Source organism: Zalophus californianus, chromosome 10 (genome assembly GCF_009762305.2).
Source record: "Zalophus californianus isolate mZalCal1 chromosome 10, mZalCal1.pri.v2, whole genome shotgun sequence".
NCBI classification, from domain to species: domain Eukaryota; kingdom Metazoa; phylum Chordata; class Mammalia; order Carnivora; family Otariidae; genus Zalophus; species Zalophus californianus.
Window position 1 is genome coordinate 42840430 of NC_045604.1, and position 18385 is coordinate 42858814.

The window sequence follows — 18385 nt, forward strand, 5'->3', positions numbered from 1 at the left end:
ATGAAATCTTATTGTTTTAATTTGCATTTTTGATGCCTAGTAAGTTTAGACATGTTTCGTAAGTTCCCTATTTTCTGATTTGAAATACTATTTTATATGTAAAGACTAATACTTTATCCATCATATATGTTTAAAAATATTTCAATGTCCCATTTACATTCTGATTTACTCATGATGTTCTGGTCACACTAAAGTTTTCATCTTAATGTAATAAAAACCTACTAGTCCTTCCCTTTCTTTTCCTTTGCTATGAGCCAGCCTGCTTTTTCCCCAGACTGGTTCCTTGTAAGATTCTCTTTAATAATCAACATTTGGCAAATTTATTTTGAAGCTCCTGGGTGCAATTTTCTTTGTATTTATCTTGCTTAAAGTTCACAATACTTTTTCAATGTATGGCTCAAGATCTTTCTTCAGTTTTAGAAAATTACCAACCATTATCTGCAAATATTGCTTTCGCTCCCACTCTATCTTCTCCTTGGGATTAAAATTTCAAGTATGTTAGACCTCTTCACCATAACCTATGTGCCTCTTAATTTTTTTCTATGATTTCATCATTTTCCCTTTTATTGAGTCTTACCTTATTTTCTTACCTTTTATCGATCTTCCATTTCATTTGTATCTAACCCACTCCTAGTTTTAATTAGTTTTGTTTTTCAATTCTAGAATTTCCATTTGATTTTAATAGTTTCTAGTTTTCTGCCAAAATTCTCCCTTTTAATTATTTCTATTAACTATTTTAAATTATAACTATTTTAAAGTTTATAGTAACTTCCATTTTGACTCCCTTATCTGAATTTCTCCTGGATTGGTTTCAGTTGTCTGTTTTTATTTGCACTTGGTTTCAGTCAAATCTTGTGTTTTTACATAGTTGGTTATATTTGATTGCTAGACATTGTTAATGAAAAAAATGCATAGATAGTTGAGGCATAGAGGATATTATCTTCCTTCAGAGACAGTTTGTGTTTTCATCTCATGGGCTTCTAGGTTAGGAGCTATAGAAATCCTAATGCCATCAGATATTTAGATGATTCAAAGCTAGCTTTCTGTTTCTGTGGGAGATTTATTCCTAATTCATACTTATTCCTAGGGTACAATCCTTCAGAGCTTCAGCTGAAAACCTGGACCCTTCCTGGTTGTGAACCTAACGCCAGAGTTTGTCCCCTTGCCCCATGGGTCTAAAGCTCTGCTCAGTTTTATATCCTCTTAGCAGCTGATTTTAAACTTCACTGTTGTTTTGAGTGACACCTGAGATTTTGGGTGCTTTGCTTCCTCTTCTAGGATCTTAGCCACACAAATTCTCACTGCTTTCATACAGATGAACTTTCTAGATTTACTTGTTTTTATTTTTTATTTATTTTTTTAAAGATTTTATTTGACAGAGAGAGACACAGCAAGAGAGGGAACACAAGCAGGGGGAGCAGGAGAGGAGAAGCAGGCTTCCTGCTGAGCAGGGAGCCCAATGAGGGTCCTGGGATCATGACCTGAGCCGAAGGTAGACGCTTTTTTTTTTTTAAGATTTATTTATTTATTTGAGAGAGAGAATGAGATAGAGAGAGATAGCACGAGAGGGCAGAGGGTCAGAGGGAGAAGCAGACTCCCTGCCGAGCAGGGAGCCCGATGTGGGACTCGATCCCGGGACTCCAGGATCATGACCTGAGCCGAAGGCAGTCGCTCAACCAACTGAGCCACCCAGGCGCCCCTAAGCGTCCAACTCGATCTCAGCTCAGGTCCTGATCTCTTGGTTGTAAGTTCAAGCCCGATATTGGGCTCCATGCTGGGCATGGAGCCTACTTAAAATAATGTTTTGATTAGGCTATAAATAATAGGTATGAGTTTCTTCTTAAAGTTATTATTAATTTTTCCTAAAGCCTGCATGTAAACAAGTCTTTTTTTCCCCCTTCAGATAATGGAAACGCCTTTCTCTTATTTCTTGGACAATTGCATTACTTCCATTTACCTTGCTCTTTCATTCAAGAATATGTATTATATCCATATACTTTCCATTTTCTACTATCCATATATATCATCTTCTTGGTCAGCATTTTCCTTCATTTGTCCTTTTAATATGAATTTGGAAGATCCTCCCAATTTTTCCCCACTGTTTCAATTTTCTACAATTTCAGATCTACTCACATTGCTCAACTTTGAGACCACTGAAGCATTTGAAATAATCAAAATCCTACAATACATCATTCTCAAATGTATGTTCATCCTTTTAGTCTCCCAGATACTCTAAGGTATCCTTTCTTTATAGTGATCCATAATTTACATACCTGCAAATTCTACCTGAGAAAACTTTTTAAGTGTCTATACAAAGGAAATGAATATTTTGAGCCTTGGAATTTTAAAATATTCTTAGGGTCACCATAAGAAAATTTGGAGCTAATAAAACAAGAATAAAATTGGGTGGTTACATTGCTTAAATATTTGTAATACTCAAAACTCCCTTAAATGCTATTAGTACAATTTCGTTTCTATTACTTGTTCACCAGACATTTACAGATTTCCTGCAGTAATAAAGAGAACACAATATGAAAGGACCTGTATCCTAATTTCACATAATACTAAAGGAGGAAAAATGTATTAATGGAGAAAAGGGTATTCATGGAGAAAGGTACAACCTATTTGAAAGAGGTTTGAAGAGGGAATTGAGAATTATCTGACCTATTTCACCCAGAGAAACTATGTAGAATGTTAAGTCAGTTCATTTATTTGAACCCAATCTCATCTGTAAAAACACTAATTGTTTTGACTTCTAAGTTGCCTAGATTTTATGTGAACATTAATGTGAAGATATATGAGGAACATCTGGCATTTGATATGAGAAAGTCCTTATATAAAGTCAAGGTGGATTACCCATGCTATCATTTTTACTATAATTATTATTCTCTTCTATGCTCCTCTAGGTCAATAGTCTATTAACTTCAGAGGGCTGGTGAGAAAAATTCAGAGAGGAATCTATTAGGATTGATGCTTCTTCAGAATATAGCCTATACAGAAATAGATATATTTTCCTTATACTTCTTGGCATTCTCTTAAATAAGAAAAGCAAAAACCCAGCTGACATCTAATACTTAAAGCAGTTTTCTTATGAATATAATTTCTAAATTAAAAAAAAACATTTTTTTTAAAGATGTGAGAGAGAGAGCACAGTGGGGAGGAACAGAGGGAGAGGTCTCAAGAGAGAAACTCAAGCAGACACTGCACTGAGCACGAAACCTGATGTTGGGCTCAATTTCATGACCCTGAGATCACGACCTGAGCCCAAATTAAGAGTTGGCTGCTCAACTGAGTGCACAACACAGGCACCTCTGCAAGTTGTTATTTATGTTTACATTTTTTACCTCGCTGTCTTTTTAATTATGCAAAGTTTTTTTTCTGTATTGATTCTCTGCTATCTCCATCATTAAATATTATTTTGTCCATTTTAGCAAACCTTAATGCCTAAGATTGCCTGTGACAAAAAAGGAGGTAAATAGATGTTTTTGGGGAGTCTACTGGTCTTAAACATGGTCAGAAATACACATGTACATGTATACACACATGCCAGCATTGGAGAGATGATGTGTTCCCTTAAAATCTTAGAAGTTTCCATGATTAGGTTCTATATTTTCAACCCATGGGTAAATGGCAATGGAAATCACTTTGACAACTATATATTTTCTTTGTTTAGATGGCATGAGTTTGACAGGATAGTAAAGATTATGTGTCTTTCCCTTTGCACTCTCAGTTTTATAGTAATGGAGATTAGGTGGAAATTTTTAATTTCAAATCCTGACCTCTCTACCTTCTTGTAAAGGTACACCCCCTTCCAAGAGCACAAAGAGCCCATGAGCCACTAGCACTGAGTTTTATGGTTCAATTTGCTGAAGCAAATTATTTTTCCATAATTGTGTGTTTGGACATTTTAACATAGAAAAGAGTCTTTAGTTCAAAGACCTGAAATAATTTCCCTCCTATCTATGACCATGTGTTCACTAAGTTGCATTATTGCAACGTATTGCAATTAAATTGAATAAATAGGACGGTTAAAACAGAAACAGGGTATTACAGTAACTCAAAAATATGTCAGAGTAGAGGAATCTTCAAGAGGAGGCTTACTCATTTGACCACATCCTCTGCTCCTACTCCCCTCTAAAGTCAAGAGTAGACAATTTCATTTGTTTTTTAGGTTTAAGCTGCTGGTTCCTAAATTCCTGCTGAGCCATGACAATCTTTGCTAACAAAGGAAATTCTAAGAAAGCATGATGAGTGCTAACAAAATTTATCATGTCTGGACCATCATTTCAGCAAGCATCTACTGGACAAACCCAAATATTAAAGATCATGCCAGACAGTGCAGGACTAAAGGAATGAGAAAAACATGGTCCTTGCACCAACAGTTTTTCCTTGAGGTACCAAATTTTATTCAGAAGGGGGAATGCAAAGTCTAGAAGACAACTAACAAAGCTAAGATGTTAAGGACTTTGGGTTTGTAGAGAAACAAGGCTCTAAATATTTACATGGCCGCACTGGGGCCCATGTGCTCAAGAGCATGTAGCCATAATTATAGCTGACATTGGGTAGCCCTCTAAAACCTATAGAGTTCTTGTTCCTGCAATATCCTATTTTGTCCACACATTGACCCCCCCCAGCTACATGACGTTGGTCAAGCCATTTAATCTCCTTGAGGCTTAAAATCTCTTTGAGCCTTTAAAATCTTTGAGGCTTAGTTCCTTTGTGTGCAGCACTATGGATTATAATAGTGCCTATCTCAGAGCTGTTCAGAAGGTTAAATATAGCGCTTAAAATATTGACACTGGAGGGACACCTGGGTGGCTCAGTCAGTTAAGCGTCTGCCTTCAGCTCAGGTCATGATCCCAGGGTCCTGGGATCGAGTCCTGCATCAGGCTCCCTGCTCAGTGGAGAGCCTGTTTCTCCCTCTCCCCTCTGCTGCTCCCCCTGCTCATGCTCTCTGACAAATAAATAGATAAAATCTTTAAAAAAAATACTGACACTGGAAACTACAAGACATTGCTGATAGAAATTAAATGCCTATCCTAAATATAGCATATCCATTTATATCTATCCACTGTCAATATACCATGGATTAGAATAGCCAACATTGTTAAGATGTCAATCTGTCTTGTCTCTTCAATAAATGGTGCCAGGAAAATTGGACAGATATATACAGAAGAATGAAACTCGACCGTTCTCTAACACCATACACAAAGATAAACTCAAAATGGATGAAAGACCTCAATGTGAGACAGAAATCCATCAAAATCCTAGAGGAGAACATAGGCAGTAACCTCTTCGACATTGGCCACGGCAAATTCTTTCAAGACACGTCCCCAAAGACTAGTGAAACAAAAGCAAAAATGAACTTTTGGGACTTCATCAAGATAAAAAGCTCCTGCACAGCAAAGGAAATATTTGTCAACAAAACAAAGAGGCAACCCACAGAATGGGAGAAGATATTTGCAAATGACACTACAAAGCACTGATTTACAAGATCTATAAAGAACTTCTCAAACTCAACACCCAAAAACAAGTAATCAAGTCAAAGAAATGGGCAGAAGACATGGACAGACACTTCTCAAAAGAAGTCATACAAATGGCTAACAGACACATGAAAAAAATGTTCATTATTAGCCATCAGGGAAATTCAAATCAAAACCACATGGAGATATAAACCTTACACCAGTTAGAATGGCAAAAATTGACAAGGCAAGAAACAACAACTGTTGGGCGCCTGGGTGGCTCAGTTGGTTAGGCGACTGCCTTCGGCTCGGGTCATGATCCTGGAGTCCCAGAATCGAGTCCCACATCGGGCTCCCCGCTCAGCGGGGAGTCTGCTTCTCCCTCTGACCTTCCCCCCCTCCTGCTCTCTCTTTCTCATTCTCTCTCACAAATAAATAAATAAAATCTTAAAAAAAAAAAAAGAAACAACTACTGTTGGAGAGGTTGTGGAGAAAGGGGAACCCTCTTACACTGTTGGTGGGAATGCAAATTGGTACAGCCACTTTTGAAAACAGTGTGGACATTCCTCAAAAAATTAAAAAATAGAGCTACCTTATGACCCAGCAATTGCACTACTGGGTATTTACCCCAAAGACACAGATGTAGTGAAAAGAAGGGTCGTATGCACCCCAATGTTCATAGCAGAAATGTCCGCAATAGCCAAACTGTGGCAAGAGCCGAGATGCCCTTCAACAGACGAATGGATAAAGATGTGGTCCATATATACAATGGGATATTACTCAGCCATCAGAAACAATGAATACCCAACTTTTACATCAACATGGATGGGACTGGAGGAGATTATGCTAAGTGAAATAAGTCAAGCAGAGAAAGTCAATTATCATATGGTTTCACTTATTTGTGGCACATAAGGAATAGCATGGAGGACATTAGGAGAAGGAAGGGAAAAATGAAGGGGGGGACTCGGAGGGGGAGATGAACCATGAGAGACTGTGGACTCTGAGAAACAAACTGAGGGTTTTAGAGGGGAGAGGGTGGGGGGATGGGTTAGCCCCGTGATGGGTATTAAGGAAGGCACGTACTGCATGGAGCACTGGGTGTTATATGAAAACAATAAATCATGGATCACTACATCAAAAACTAATAATGTATGGTGACTAACATAACATAATAAAATTAAATTAAAAAAAGATGTCAGTCTGTCTCCAGGTGATCTATGTATTAAGTGTAATTCCAATAAAAAATTGTCAGGCTTTTTTAGTAACAACTGGTAATTTTATAATTTGTATGGTAATATAAAGGACCTAGAATTACAAAGAAAATCTTGAAGAGTGAAGTTCAAGGACCTATTTTAAAGCTATAGTAACATAAACATGACATGGTGTTGGTGAAAGAACAAGCAGAACAATGAAATATAATACAGGAATAGGCCCACATAAGAACTACCACTCGATTTATGCCAAAGATGCCATTACAAGTTAGTGGTGAAAGGATGGTCCTTTTAATAAATGTCATGGAATCCACTGGATTTCAATATGGGAAAAAAAAAGAAAATGTCCTGCTTCACACCTTGCATGCACCATACATAAAAATTTAAAATGGATCATAGGGTTAAAATAAAATTTCTAGAAGAAAGCATAGGAAGTCATCTTCATAAATCTTAGGTAAGTAAATACTCTTAGGACACAAAAATTAATAGCCATAAAAGAGAGGATATGTTAATTGGACTTCTTTAAGAATTATTAGAATAAAAAGTCAAAACACAAGGAGAAGATATTTATAAAATATGTATCTGTAGTATAAAGAACTCCTATAAACTAACAAAGCAATAAAGGCAAGAAAATTTAAAAAGCAAAAGACCTGTTCTTCAAAAAGAGACTATCCAATTAGTCAATAAACATATGAAAAGTTGTTCAGTGTTATATATCAGGAAAATATAAATTAAAGCCACAATAAAATACCACTACACCCCTATAAGAATAGCTAAAATGAAAAACACTAAATGCCAATTGCTGGTGAGAATACAAAGCAACTGGCACTCTCCTATATTGCTGGTGGGAATGCAATTGGTATAATTATGTTGGAAAACCACTTTGCAGGCTCTACTAAAGGTAAGCAGGATAAATCCAAGATCCAGTGCCTTTCATCCTGGATATATACTCAAAACTGGAAATATGCCCATCAAAAGACCTGAACAAGAATCATAGCAGCTGGAAACAATCCAAATGTCCATCAATAACAAAATGGATAAACTTTATTCACATAATAAAATACTATGCAGGAATAAGAGGACAAATTACTGCTACATGGTTCATAGATGAATTTCAGACATTAGGTTTCACGAAAAGAGCCAGAAAAAAAAAATGCATTGTGTATGATTCTACGTATATAAAGGTCAAGAATGGGTATAACTAATCTATTGCAGTAGAAGTCGAATAAGCCATTACTTTTGGAGGTTATTAATTGGGAGGAAGAGTGCTGACACTGCTCTACATTTTGATCTAATAGTTTTACAAGTATATAGATATGTAAAAATGTAAAATAGGTATGTAAAAATATGTAACTTTGCACTCAAAATTTGTGTACTTTATTATATGTGTAAATATGTATATTTACATATACATATCTATATGTGAACATAAATATATATACTTTTAGCAGTATCTGGTACATAGTAAACACTCAAATGTTAGCCGTTTTTGTTATTATGAGTAAAGAATGAGTAACATTGTCTTATTGAATAGATAAAAGAGGTAAAGCTTGACCATATATATTCAAGCTCTCTCCTGAGCTTACAGAACTGACAAGGGGGAGGAGCTGGGGGGGGAGCCATGTCTTCTGACATTGGATCTAAGGCATGAATGCCACCTGCCTTGTCTCACTGGTACTCTTAACAATGGTAACTGGATCTACCTTTCTGGGCTTCCTAGCTTTCAGGGCATGTTTTCTACCTTCTCTAAATGGCACTGGAATACTTCTCAAGTTCAGTTCAGCTGATTAGGGGAAGCAGGCTGGCAATCAGAGCAAGCACATCTAAGCTTTGGACAAAATGCCTCATAGTAATTGGGGACAAATTAAAGCAGAATTTACAGCTATGTACAAATTGCTTAGAACTGTGCATTACTATAACTGCTCACCATTACTAGCTTGATATATTGTGAGCCTAGAACACAAGGCTTGAGAAATAATGGAGTTTTATACAGTGTGTGCAAGAAATGCCCCTACTTCCTGTATTCCCAGCTCTGCAGATGGCTGTCCTCCAGGCAGATGATAGAAACAAGCAGAGAGGAAAAGTCATTCCACTCTAAGAGTGCTTAACTATTCCTCATCTATGATTACACGTCCATACTTGCTAAAAGTACAAGTATGGCTACGATTATTCAGTATAATTGGAGCTGAACAAATCTTATGGGTCGTCACAGATGCTACCGAAGTTCCCTAGGCAGCTCTGTGTCTTGGAGAAGAGCCCAAGGGTATGCAGAAGGAACAGGCAGTGCAAAGGTCCTGAAGCAGAACCATGGCTGAGGTTTTTGAAGAACAGCAGGGAGAAGTGATACAGGGGCAGGTGATGAGGGGGAGCCTAGTAGGAGCTAAGGTCATGTCAGAAGTCAAAGCATGCACCATGTATTTTTAAAGCATGAAAGAAAGGACCTTCTGAGAACTCTCTATTATTTTCTGCTGTCAGAGCCCTGTAATTAAAAGGTGTGGGGAGGAAGAGGAACCAGGGCTGGATGGATTCCTTCCCCTGTGGTGTACCATTGTCTAAAAACAGAGCATCATGTTGGGAAGGACTTGATGAGCTCTGAACTAGGCAATAGATTTTTTTTTTTTTTTTAAGGAATTCTATTCCCCTCCACTATCCTGCCCAAGATCCCTGGGCCTCAGAGTAGCATTGCTTGTTGGTCAAGTATCTTGTTTTTACCCAGCTTTAGTCAGAATGCATGCTCTCGTTCTTGCATCCTCATGCCCTCGCTCTCTCTCTCATATTCTCCCTCTCCCTCCCTGAATCAAGCAGAGAAGGTACAGAATTTATTTTTGCACTTTTGTGGCAAGGCTGAGTTATTTTTATCTTTATAAATTATTTCCCATTAAAAAAATCTCATTTAATGAGATATATTTCTAAGTGACTAGTGTTATACATATTTCAGTAGGCACCCCTGGGGACATCTGAGAACTTAGTTTGGCAGGAATGTTTCCAAGTCTTTCTTGCTCTTGTTCTTTCTGGGTGCAGCCCCAAAAGCCAGGTGGTAACTGTGAGTATGAAGATGGAACGTGCATACTTAAATGGGGAGGATTGACTCTGCCCTCCCAGTCCCCTTCTAGGTTGCCTTTGCTAACTAATAACTTCGTAATAGCTGGAGTCAAATATCTGGCATAGAAGAGGGCAACAAGATACCTCTCAGCCCCCAGACAACAATTCTTACTTGAAGCTGCTGTGTATAGATCTTGTACTAGAATAAGTTGAAAAGGAAGTTTCAGGTCCTCCCAGGCAGAATAAACATTATGACATCTCTATCTTCAACATAGATCTTTCTAATTATGGGTTGGAAGCATTTTGATGTATTAGCAAACCTCTGGACTTTATAAAGGGGGCTGCCTTAAATAGAAAATCTCAGAAAACTCAAAAATGGCTGATATAGAAAAAAAACAGGGAGAATTGGAAAAGCGAATAAAAAATGAAAATAAAATCAATGGCTGGGGGCACCTGGGTGGCTCAGTTGTTAGGTGTCTGCCTTCGGCTTGGGTCATGATCCGGTCCTGGGATCGAGCCCCGCATCCGGCTCCCTGCTCAGCAGGAAGCCTGCTTCTCCCTCTCCCACTTCCCCCTGCTTGTGCTCCCTCTCTCACTGTGTCTCTGTCAAATAAATAAATGAAATATTAAAAAAAATAGTATCTATGAAATCTTTAAAAAAAATCAATGGCTGAATATAACAGCTATGCTCTCATTATGGTCTGAGCTACAGTCTTTACCTATATGATCTCATTTAACCTTGAAATAACTATGAAGCAAATTATCATCATTCCCATTTTTCAGAAGAGAAAACTGAATTTTAGACAGGTTAAGTAGTAAGTCCAATTCCAAACAGCTCCAGTGCATCAGAGGTCTGTCTGCCCCAATTCTTTGGAGAAAAGAAATTAGAAGGTGTGGAAATGTGAAATACTTTAGAAGAAGCAGAGGGAACTTTACAGGTAGAAATATAGGAAGCAAATTCTGCATGGATGACAGAAGGAAAAAAAATATTTGGGCTTATAAAATGAATGTCATATCAGTAACTTCCATGAGGTGTGTTTCCATACAGAAATGTTCTTTTTTTAGCTAGTTGGCAGGGGTTATATTTGTCTAGCTTTTTAAGCAGTAGCAAGATGGTTATGAGACAATGAAAAGTAAAAATTGTTCCTGTGGTGTCACTCATCTGGTAGAAGGGGTTAGTTGCTCACAAAGCCAGCTACTACTACTTATTATCACACTTATTATCCACTTTTGGAATGGTGTAATAAGTACTATTCATTATCACACTGTCGGAGCAGAACTAGGTTCTAGTTCCCTGACAGTTCATGAGAGCTCAACTCTTCAGCATTGGAAGAGTGAGACTCTAAACAACCTCTAAGTTTCCTTCCTACCCTAAGGTGTCATGATTTCCTTTCTTCCCATGTTTCATTTACTCTCTCCCTTCCATCCACCTATTCATCCTCATCTCTCTAGAAGTTACCCAAACTTAGATCATTGCAACTCAGAATTGGACATTTGTGAATCTTTAAAAAGCTGTGGTCAGGTAGAACACTAAAGTATATAATACTAATGTATATTATACTAATACTGATAGAGTATTTAATACTAATCCCTGGGTTGGGCACACAAACAGGCAGGTCTTTAATTCTCTTATTTCATCTGCTCCAACCCAAGTTTGCTATATGTCCAGGCAGGATGCAAAAGTGGTACTTTAGGGGCTACTTTTTCCAGAGTTGGTCAAAGGCTAGTGACTCTTCCTGGCGATATGGTGGGTAGGAGGTGGAGGCACTGGTGTTACAGCTCTAAGATATCTCCTCTCACCCTTCTAACTTTGACTAGGTTGGGGAGAATATTGGGAGGGAGCATATTTTTTAAAAGATTTATTTATTTGTTTTAGAGATAGGAGAGGGGAGAGGGGAAGAGAGAATCCCAAGCAGACTCCCTGCTGAGCATGGAGCCTAATGCAGGACTTGATCCCATGGCCTGGAGATCATGACCTGAGTCAAAATCAAGAGTTGGACACTTAACCAACTGAGCCACCCAGACACCCCGGGAGGGAACACATTTTTATTAGCATCTTTTAGAAAACTTGGGTTGAAATTCTCAAGAACCGGGGCGCCTGCGTGGCTCAGTTGGTTAAGCGACTGCCTTCAGCTCAGGTCATGATCCCAGGGTCCTGGGATCGAGTCCCATATCGGGCTCCCTGCTCAGCGGGGAGTCTGCTTCTCCCTCTGACCCTCTTCCCTCTCATGCTCTCTATCTCTCATTCTCTCTCTCTCAAATAAATAAATAAAATCTTTAAAAAAAAAAAAAAAGAAATTCTCAAGAACCAAAGGGCTCTTTCTCCCTTTCAGAGGAAAGGGAGGAATAGAAGTTATTTGCATTGGAAGCACTGTATAGATGTGTGTGAATTAATGGCTTCTCTCTCTTTCTGCCATTTCTTCATCTTCCTCTACCTACTCCTCCAAGAAGAAAATTGTAATTCTTGTCAACAAAAACACGTGATTTATCTTTGTATCCAGAAAGGAACCTAGTTCTATGCTGGTAACATATAGGTGCTCAGTATTTGCTCGTAGGATGGATGGACGCCCGAGATTGACAGAGAGAGGAGATTGAAAATCTAACTCTGCCACCTACTAGCTATGTGAATTAGGCAATTTGTCATCTTTAAGCCAGAATTCCATATTTTCCAGGAGTAGAAATTACATCTACCTCATGGTTTGTTATGGGGAACCAATGAGATAATCCTTGAAAAACACTTTGCCAAGTTCCTAGTGTTAATAACCTGCTCAATAAATTTACCTAGTTGAAGGAAGATAGGAATAAATATTAAGACTGAGGTGAAAGAAACTCAGAGAGGTTATGGTGGATGATGGTAGGATACAAGGTCTTTTATTCAAGCTGGGGCTTAGAAACTCTGAATTCTATAGGGTTGGATCAATAAGGACCCCAAATCTGGTGCCATGTGAAGACAGGGTAAGTAAGGAGTAAGTTGAGAAGGTGGAATCTGATCATGGGTGAAAAAGTCTGGACAAGTACTTAATTCTTGCCAAAACAACAAAACAACAAGAAGAAAACAACATAATTGGGAAAAAAGAATAAAGTTCCTTTTCTCAAAATACAGTTGGAAACAAGCCTTATATTTTTAAGGGAATAATCCCCTAATTTAGTGCTTCCTTCCTTTGCCCTTTTAGGCTTTGGCCCAGCAAATATTTGCTGAATATGTTGAATGACTAGGTCATTCTAAAAGGCTTCAAAGATAAATAAGGAACCCACCCACAGTTGCCAGTCCAATATATAAACAGCTTGGAAGTTGGCACTCTTTTCCTCACAGGAAGTAAGAAACTTAAAAAAAAAATCAATCACTCTTTTTAGATTGAAGACAGAATAGAGGTCCCAAGGCAAATGGCCACCCCCAAAACTGGAAAGACAGGTAAATACGGAGAACCACAATTTGCCTAGAACAGAAGCTGCTGCAGGAACTAGCTAGGAACATTTAAGAGTAATTGACTAATCGCTAGAGATAGAATGTGGACTATCTTGAAAGCTGAAACTTCTGGGGGCCCAGTTTTAAGGGGGGAGTCCCCATACTTTCATGAGTTTTACAACCAGGAGCCCCAACAGATTTTTGAGGTAAAGACTGAAGAAAAATTCCCCCATGCTTCTGGCATGAAGACAGAAAGCAGGCATCAAAGTCTGACTCCATTATGGCAAAGACTTTGAAATCATCAGACTAGGAATTTAAAATAACTATGATATGTTAAGGGCTCTAATGGAAAAGGTAGACAACATGCAAGATGGGTAATGTAAGCAGAGAGATGGAAACTAAGAAACAACCAGAAGGAAATGCTAGAAATAAATAGCACTGTAAAATAAATAAAGAATGCCCCTGGCAATCTCTTCAGTAGACTGGACATGGCCAAGGGAAGAACCGATGATTTTTTTTTTAAGATTTTATTTGAGAGAGAGAAAGCAAGAGAGATCACAGATGGAGAGGGAGATGCAGACTCACTGCTGACTGAGCAGAGAACTGGATGTGGGGCTCGATCCCAGAACCCTGAGATCATGACCTGGGCCAAAGGCAGCCGCTTAACTGACTGAGACACCCGGGTGCCTCGAAGAGCCAATGATTCTGAAGAAACTTTCCAAACTGAAAAGCTGAGAAGAGTAACAAAAAGGAATAGGATTTCTAAGAACTGTGGGACGATTAAAGGCATTAACACATACATAATAGTAATAAACCAGAAGGAGACAAAAGAACAGAAGAAATAGTTGAAATAATCAAGGCAGATAATTTTTCCAAATTAATGACAGATATTAAAACACGGTTCCAAGTAGCTCAGAGAACACCAAGCAGGATAAATACCAAAGATCTACACCTAGTTATATTATATTCAAACTGTGTTAAAAAAAAAAAAAGTCAAAGACAAAGAGTAAGTCTTGAAAGAAGACAGAGGGAGGAAATAGATCTTACCAATAGAGGAGAAAGGCTAAGAATTATGTTGTGCTTCTCTTCAGAAGCTATGCAGGTAAAGAGAGTGAAGTATTTTTAGTGTTGAAAGAAGCCCATAATCAAGAAAGGGAGAAGACATGTGAACAAAGGATTACAGTGTGTGTTTCAATGACAAGAGAGGAAGAAATGTTTAACTGTTAGTTGAAGTCAGTCATGTGAGAGGATGACTGTAATCATTATAAGGGAGAAGGAAATATAGGCCAAAACATAAGCTTGTTAAATGAACAAAGGCATATGAGAGTTTGATGTTCTCATTTTTATTTCCTTAAGTCTTCATACTTTTTCCCCTATGAGGACCACCTCCATGAAACAACACAGGAACAAGCCTTCTGCAAAGATGTAGATACTTATGTAGGAGCCTGTGACCAGCTAGTGGGGTCCCATGTTAACCCGACAAAGGCCACTGGGTTGACCCTTTCACAGTCAATCCCCAGTTGTCTGGGTTTTGTAATGCTAATAGTGCTGGAGAGTTCAAGGAGTTACTATGTTTAAGAACCAATAAAGTAGATGGCCAAGGCCACAAGGGATCCTGGTGAACATATGGTATACAGTAAGAAGATAAATGAGGTTGGAGTAGGGTGGATGGGCTGATGGAATTAGGGAGGTCAGAGGACTGATGTCATGATGGGGCATAGAACAAAGGTGGATATTAGAGAGCTAAAAGATAAAGAGGAGAGAGAAGGGATTTTAAGACCAAAAATGGAATAAAGGTAATGTAGAGTTCAATCAGTTTGTGCATACTAGGCCAGGTCTCAAAGGACACGGGACAATAAGGATGGGTATGTTCAAATACATCTGCGCTATTGAATGTATGAGTCAAACAACAGATCTTGGGGGGTAGAGGACAAGTCTTGTTATCTTTATACATTTGCTTTTCATTGTAATAATTTTTTAAAAAGATTTTGAGAGAGAGAGCGTGAGCGAGAGTATAAGCTGGGGGAGTGGGGGAGAGGCAGAAGGAGCTACAGACACGCTGCTGAGCAGGGAAGCTGATGTGGGGCTCAATCCCAGGACCCTGGGATCATAACCTGAGCCGAAGGCATATGCATAACCAACTGAGCCACTCAGGTGCCCACAGTAATTTTTGATCCTCTGATACTAATTCCTCCAGTTTCCATGTTTCATCTATTACAACAGACTATGGCTATTGCTTTTTTTATTCTACAAGAAATTTCTTTTGGAGTATGGAAAAAAGGAAAGGAAATGATAAACATCTCTACCTCAATAAGTCATTGTGGTAGATTTTCTCATCACTTAAAATCTGAATTTGTCAAGTAGAAAAAACACTCTGAAGCACCACAAGTTCTGAGCTGGGCAGGCCACTTCAGGGTGGAATTGACCACCCAGGTGGCAGAGAAGGAGACCCAGTGTGTCTGGGAAATTTGTATGGTTGGCAGCAGAATGCGCAGGATGACAATGCTTGATTATTTAGGATGAGGTTTGATGCTTGGTAAATGCAAAGTAAGAGGCCACACTAATCATTACCTCCTACATTGGTACTGCCCTTGCATTTAGTTAGAATAGACCGTTGCCTGTGTGGTATGGGTTGAGGGCCAAAATGAGGAAAGGTAATGAAATCTAAAAATAATATAACTGAGAGGGATCTTCAAGATCATCTAGTCTAGAAATTCCCTCCCTTGTGTTAGGAGTGTGCCTCAGCTCCTGGGGCAGGCTTGCAGAGCCTCATTTATTTCTGGGCATGCTGCACAGCTATGCTTTTCTATGTGTGTTATGACACAAAAAGACTTGGGAGCACTAATTGGTCCAAACTCATTTTCTATGTGAAAACACTGAAGGTAATGAAGCGAAGTAGGTTGGTCAGCTGTTTTGGGCAGAGTCAGAACCACAGTCTAGACTTCCCGAATCCATTTCTCAACTCACCATGTCTTGGTTCTTACTTCATGGTCTTGAAAGTTCTTCCACATATACAGTCATTCTATTAAAGTAGGGCGTGGTCTTTTAAGACTTAAATTGGATGTCAATTTCCTTCTGAAAACCCCCCAGATGTATCCCACTCATCTCCTTTCTCACCACACCACAGCTACACTGGCTGGAACAGGTTTCTCCAGACCTCACTCCTTCTCTTCATTCAAGTGAAGACTCAAATGTCATCTTCTCGATGGAGACTTCCCTGCTCACCACAGCTCACCAAATAACTTTCATGTTACCTTGCTTTATTTTCTTCATAGAACTTACCACTATCACAAATGGTCTTATTGGTTTTATTGCCTCTCTTACTAGTGTGCAAGCAGGAACCTTGGCTGAATTGATCCCTAGAACAAGGATTGGCACATGGTAGGAATGTCACTAACTTTACGAATTAGTGAGTTCTCTCCTATGAAGATGTGAGGTGAGTAATACATGAAGTTGGGATTGCAGACTTGTGAAGAGGTTTTGTTAAGGGGAGGTAAAGAGGCTCATGTGGGAGGCATGGTCTGAGAGAGGGTGCAGGCAAATAGAGGACACCTGAGGGACTTCTGGAGTGTTTACCATCATGATCACTTTTGCTCTCCTTACTGGTGTGCTTAAAGCTGACTCCAAACATGGCACTCAGAGAGGCAGGCAGAGGGGAACTGGAAGACACTGGGGCATTTCAGTGGCATTACCTCTGTAGCACACAACACAACCCTGCCTCAACCATGAGGATGCTCATCTCTCTCTGTATCACTTGCCAAGAGGAAATTCAGAGAAGCCATTTTAGCAATTACTAGATACAAACTGGAAGAAGAATGTAAAACAATGGATTCCTAAAACTTTGGAGGCCTGACTTTCTGGAGCCACTCATGGGGTGAAGCTAGAGAAAGAAAAATGGGAAGGGAGAGTGACAGGTCAGGGAGTGAGGGAGGCTGACAGAGATGCTCCCTCAGGAATTAAAGAACAATTATAAAGGCTTTGGGAAACAATGACAACAGTGACAGCTCTATTCAGGAGGGAGAAATTAATAAATCTTAGAATCACCCCCACAACATCTAGGTGGGAAGCACTTAACAGACAACACTCCCAATAGATGGCACCACTCACAGCTGCACACATAGAAAAGGCAAAGGTTGAATTTTCCTGAGTTTCTTAGCCTCACAAATTCTGTTGGATTTCTCTTGGTGGTTCTTTCAAAATAGGGCTGTGCCCTTCCCATTTAATTATTCTGCAGGCCTGTGGCACAGACTTACGTAAGACATATGCAAAGAAATAACAAGATTTCTGGGAAGCAGATCTTAAAGGCTTATTTTTTTAAACTGCATTGCTAAATTTAGGGAAATGATTCAGAAGACACCCCCACTCCATCACATGCATACCTCTCTGTCTAGTGTTCTGTGCACGTTTAGCTGTTCTTGGCATTTTATTTTTTCTCTAGTTTCAGCAAAGGGCCTTGCATTTGTCTGTAAAGGTTCTTTCTATAAGGATAGTTTGCCTTTTCTTCCTTTTTTTTTTTTTTGGTGAAGTAATGACTTGCACTAACATGAATAAAATATAAAGCGAGGCATTCCATCTCTTCAGAAATTAGGGAACTGCATGGTTCATGAGGGGAAAATGTGTTCCTCCTCTAAGGGCCTGGGGAGGTTTGGGGTAATTCTTGACAGTCACAGAGCATCAATCTTTGAAATGTCAAGCTGAAAACAAGCACTTGACATCAGATTCATGATAGTGTCTCATTTATTTGGGTTTTTTCCCTACTATCTGGATACAGGGGACTATGTGGAAATCCCCCCACTTCCTGTGAGAAACCCAGAATAAAAAACAGGTCTAGATCCTAATCCCAGGTGACAACTAATAAATAAAATGTTTCTGAGTATGTCATTCCTCCTTTAGCCTCATTTTTCTCACTATAAAATGAGAGGGTTGGGCTGGACCAGCCTTTCCCAAACTGATACACCACACCCTAGTGAAAATGCACCACAGTTGTATTTTTTCTTTTCGTCATTCACAAGGTTCAGAAGCACTTTAAAGGCTTAGTATGTCCTGTAATAAAAGAACAACTTTGTTGATCACATTATTTTCCAAATCAATTTGACCCTGAGATAGCCCTAGTACCCTTCTCTTCTCACGTTCCTTCCCCCCCTCCCTCAACCTTTTAATATGTATCTCATTGAGCCCTAAGGAACCCATTTTGGGAAATCCTGAACTACAGAACCCTGTGGATGATCTTATAGGCTCCTTCCAGCTCCAGATGCAGTTCATTT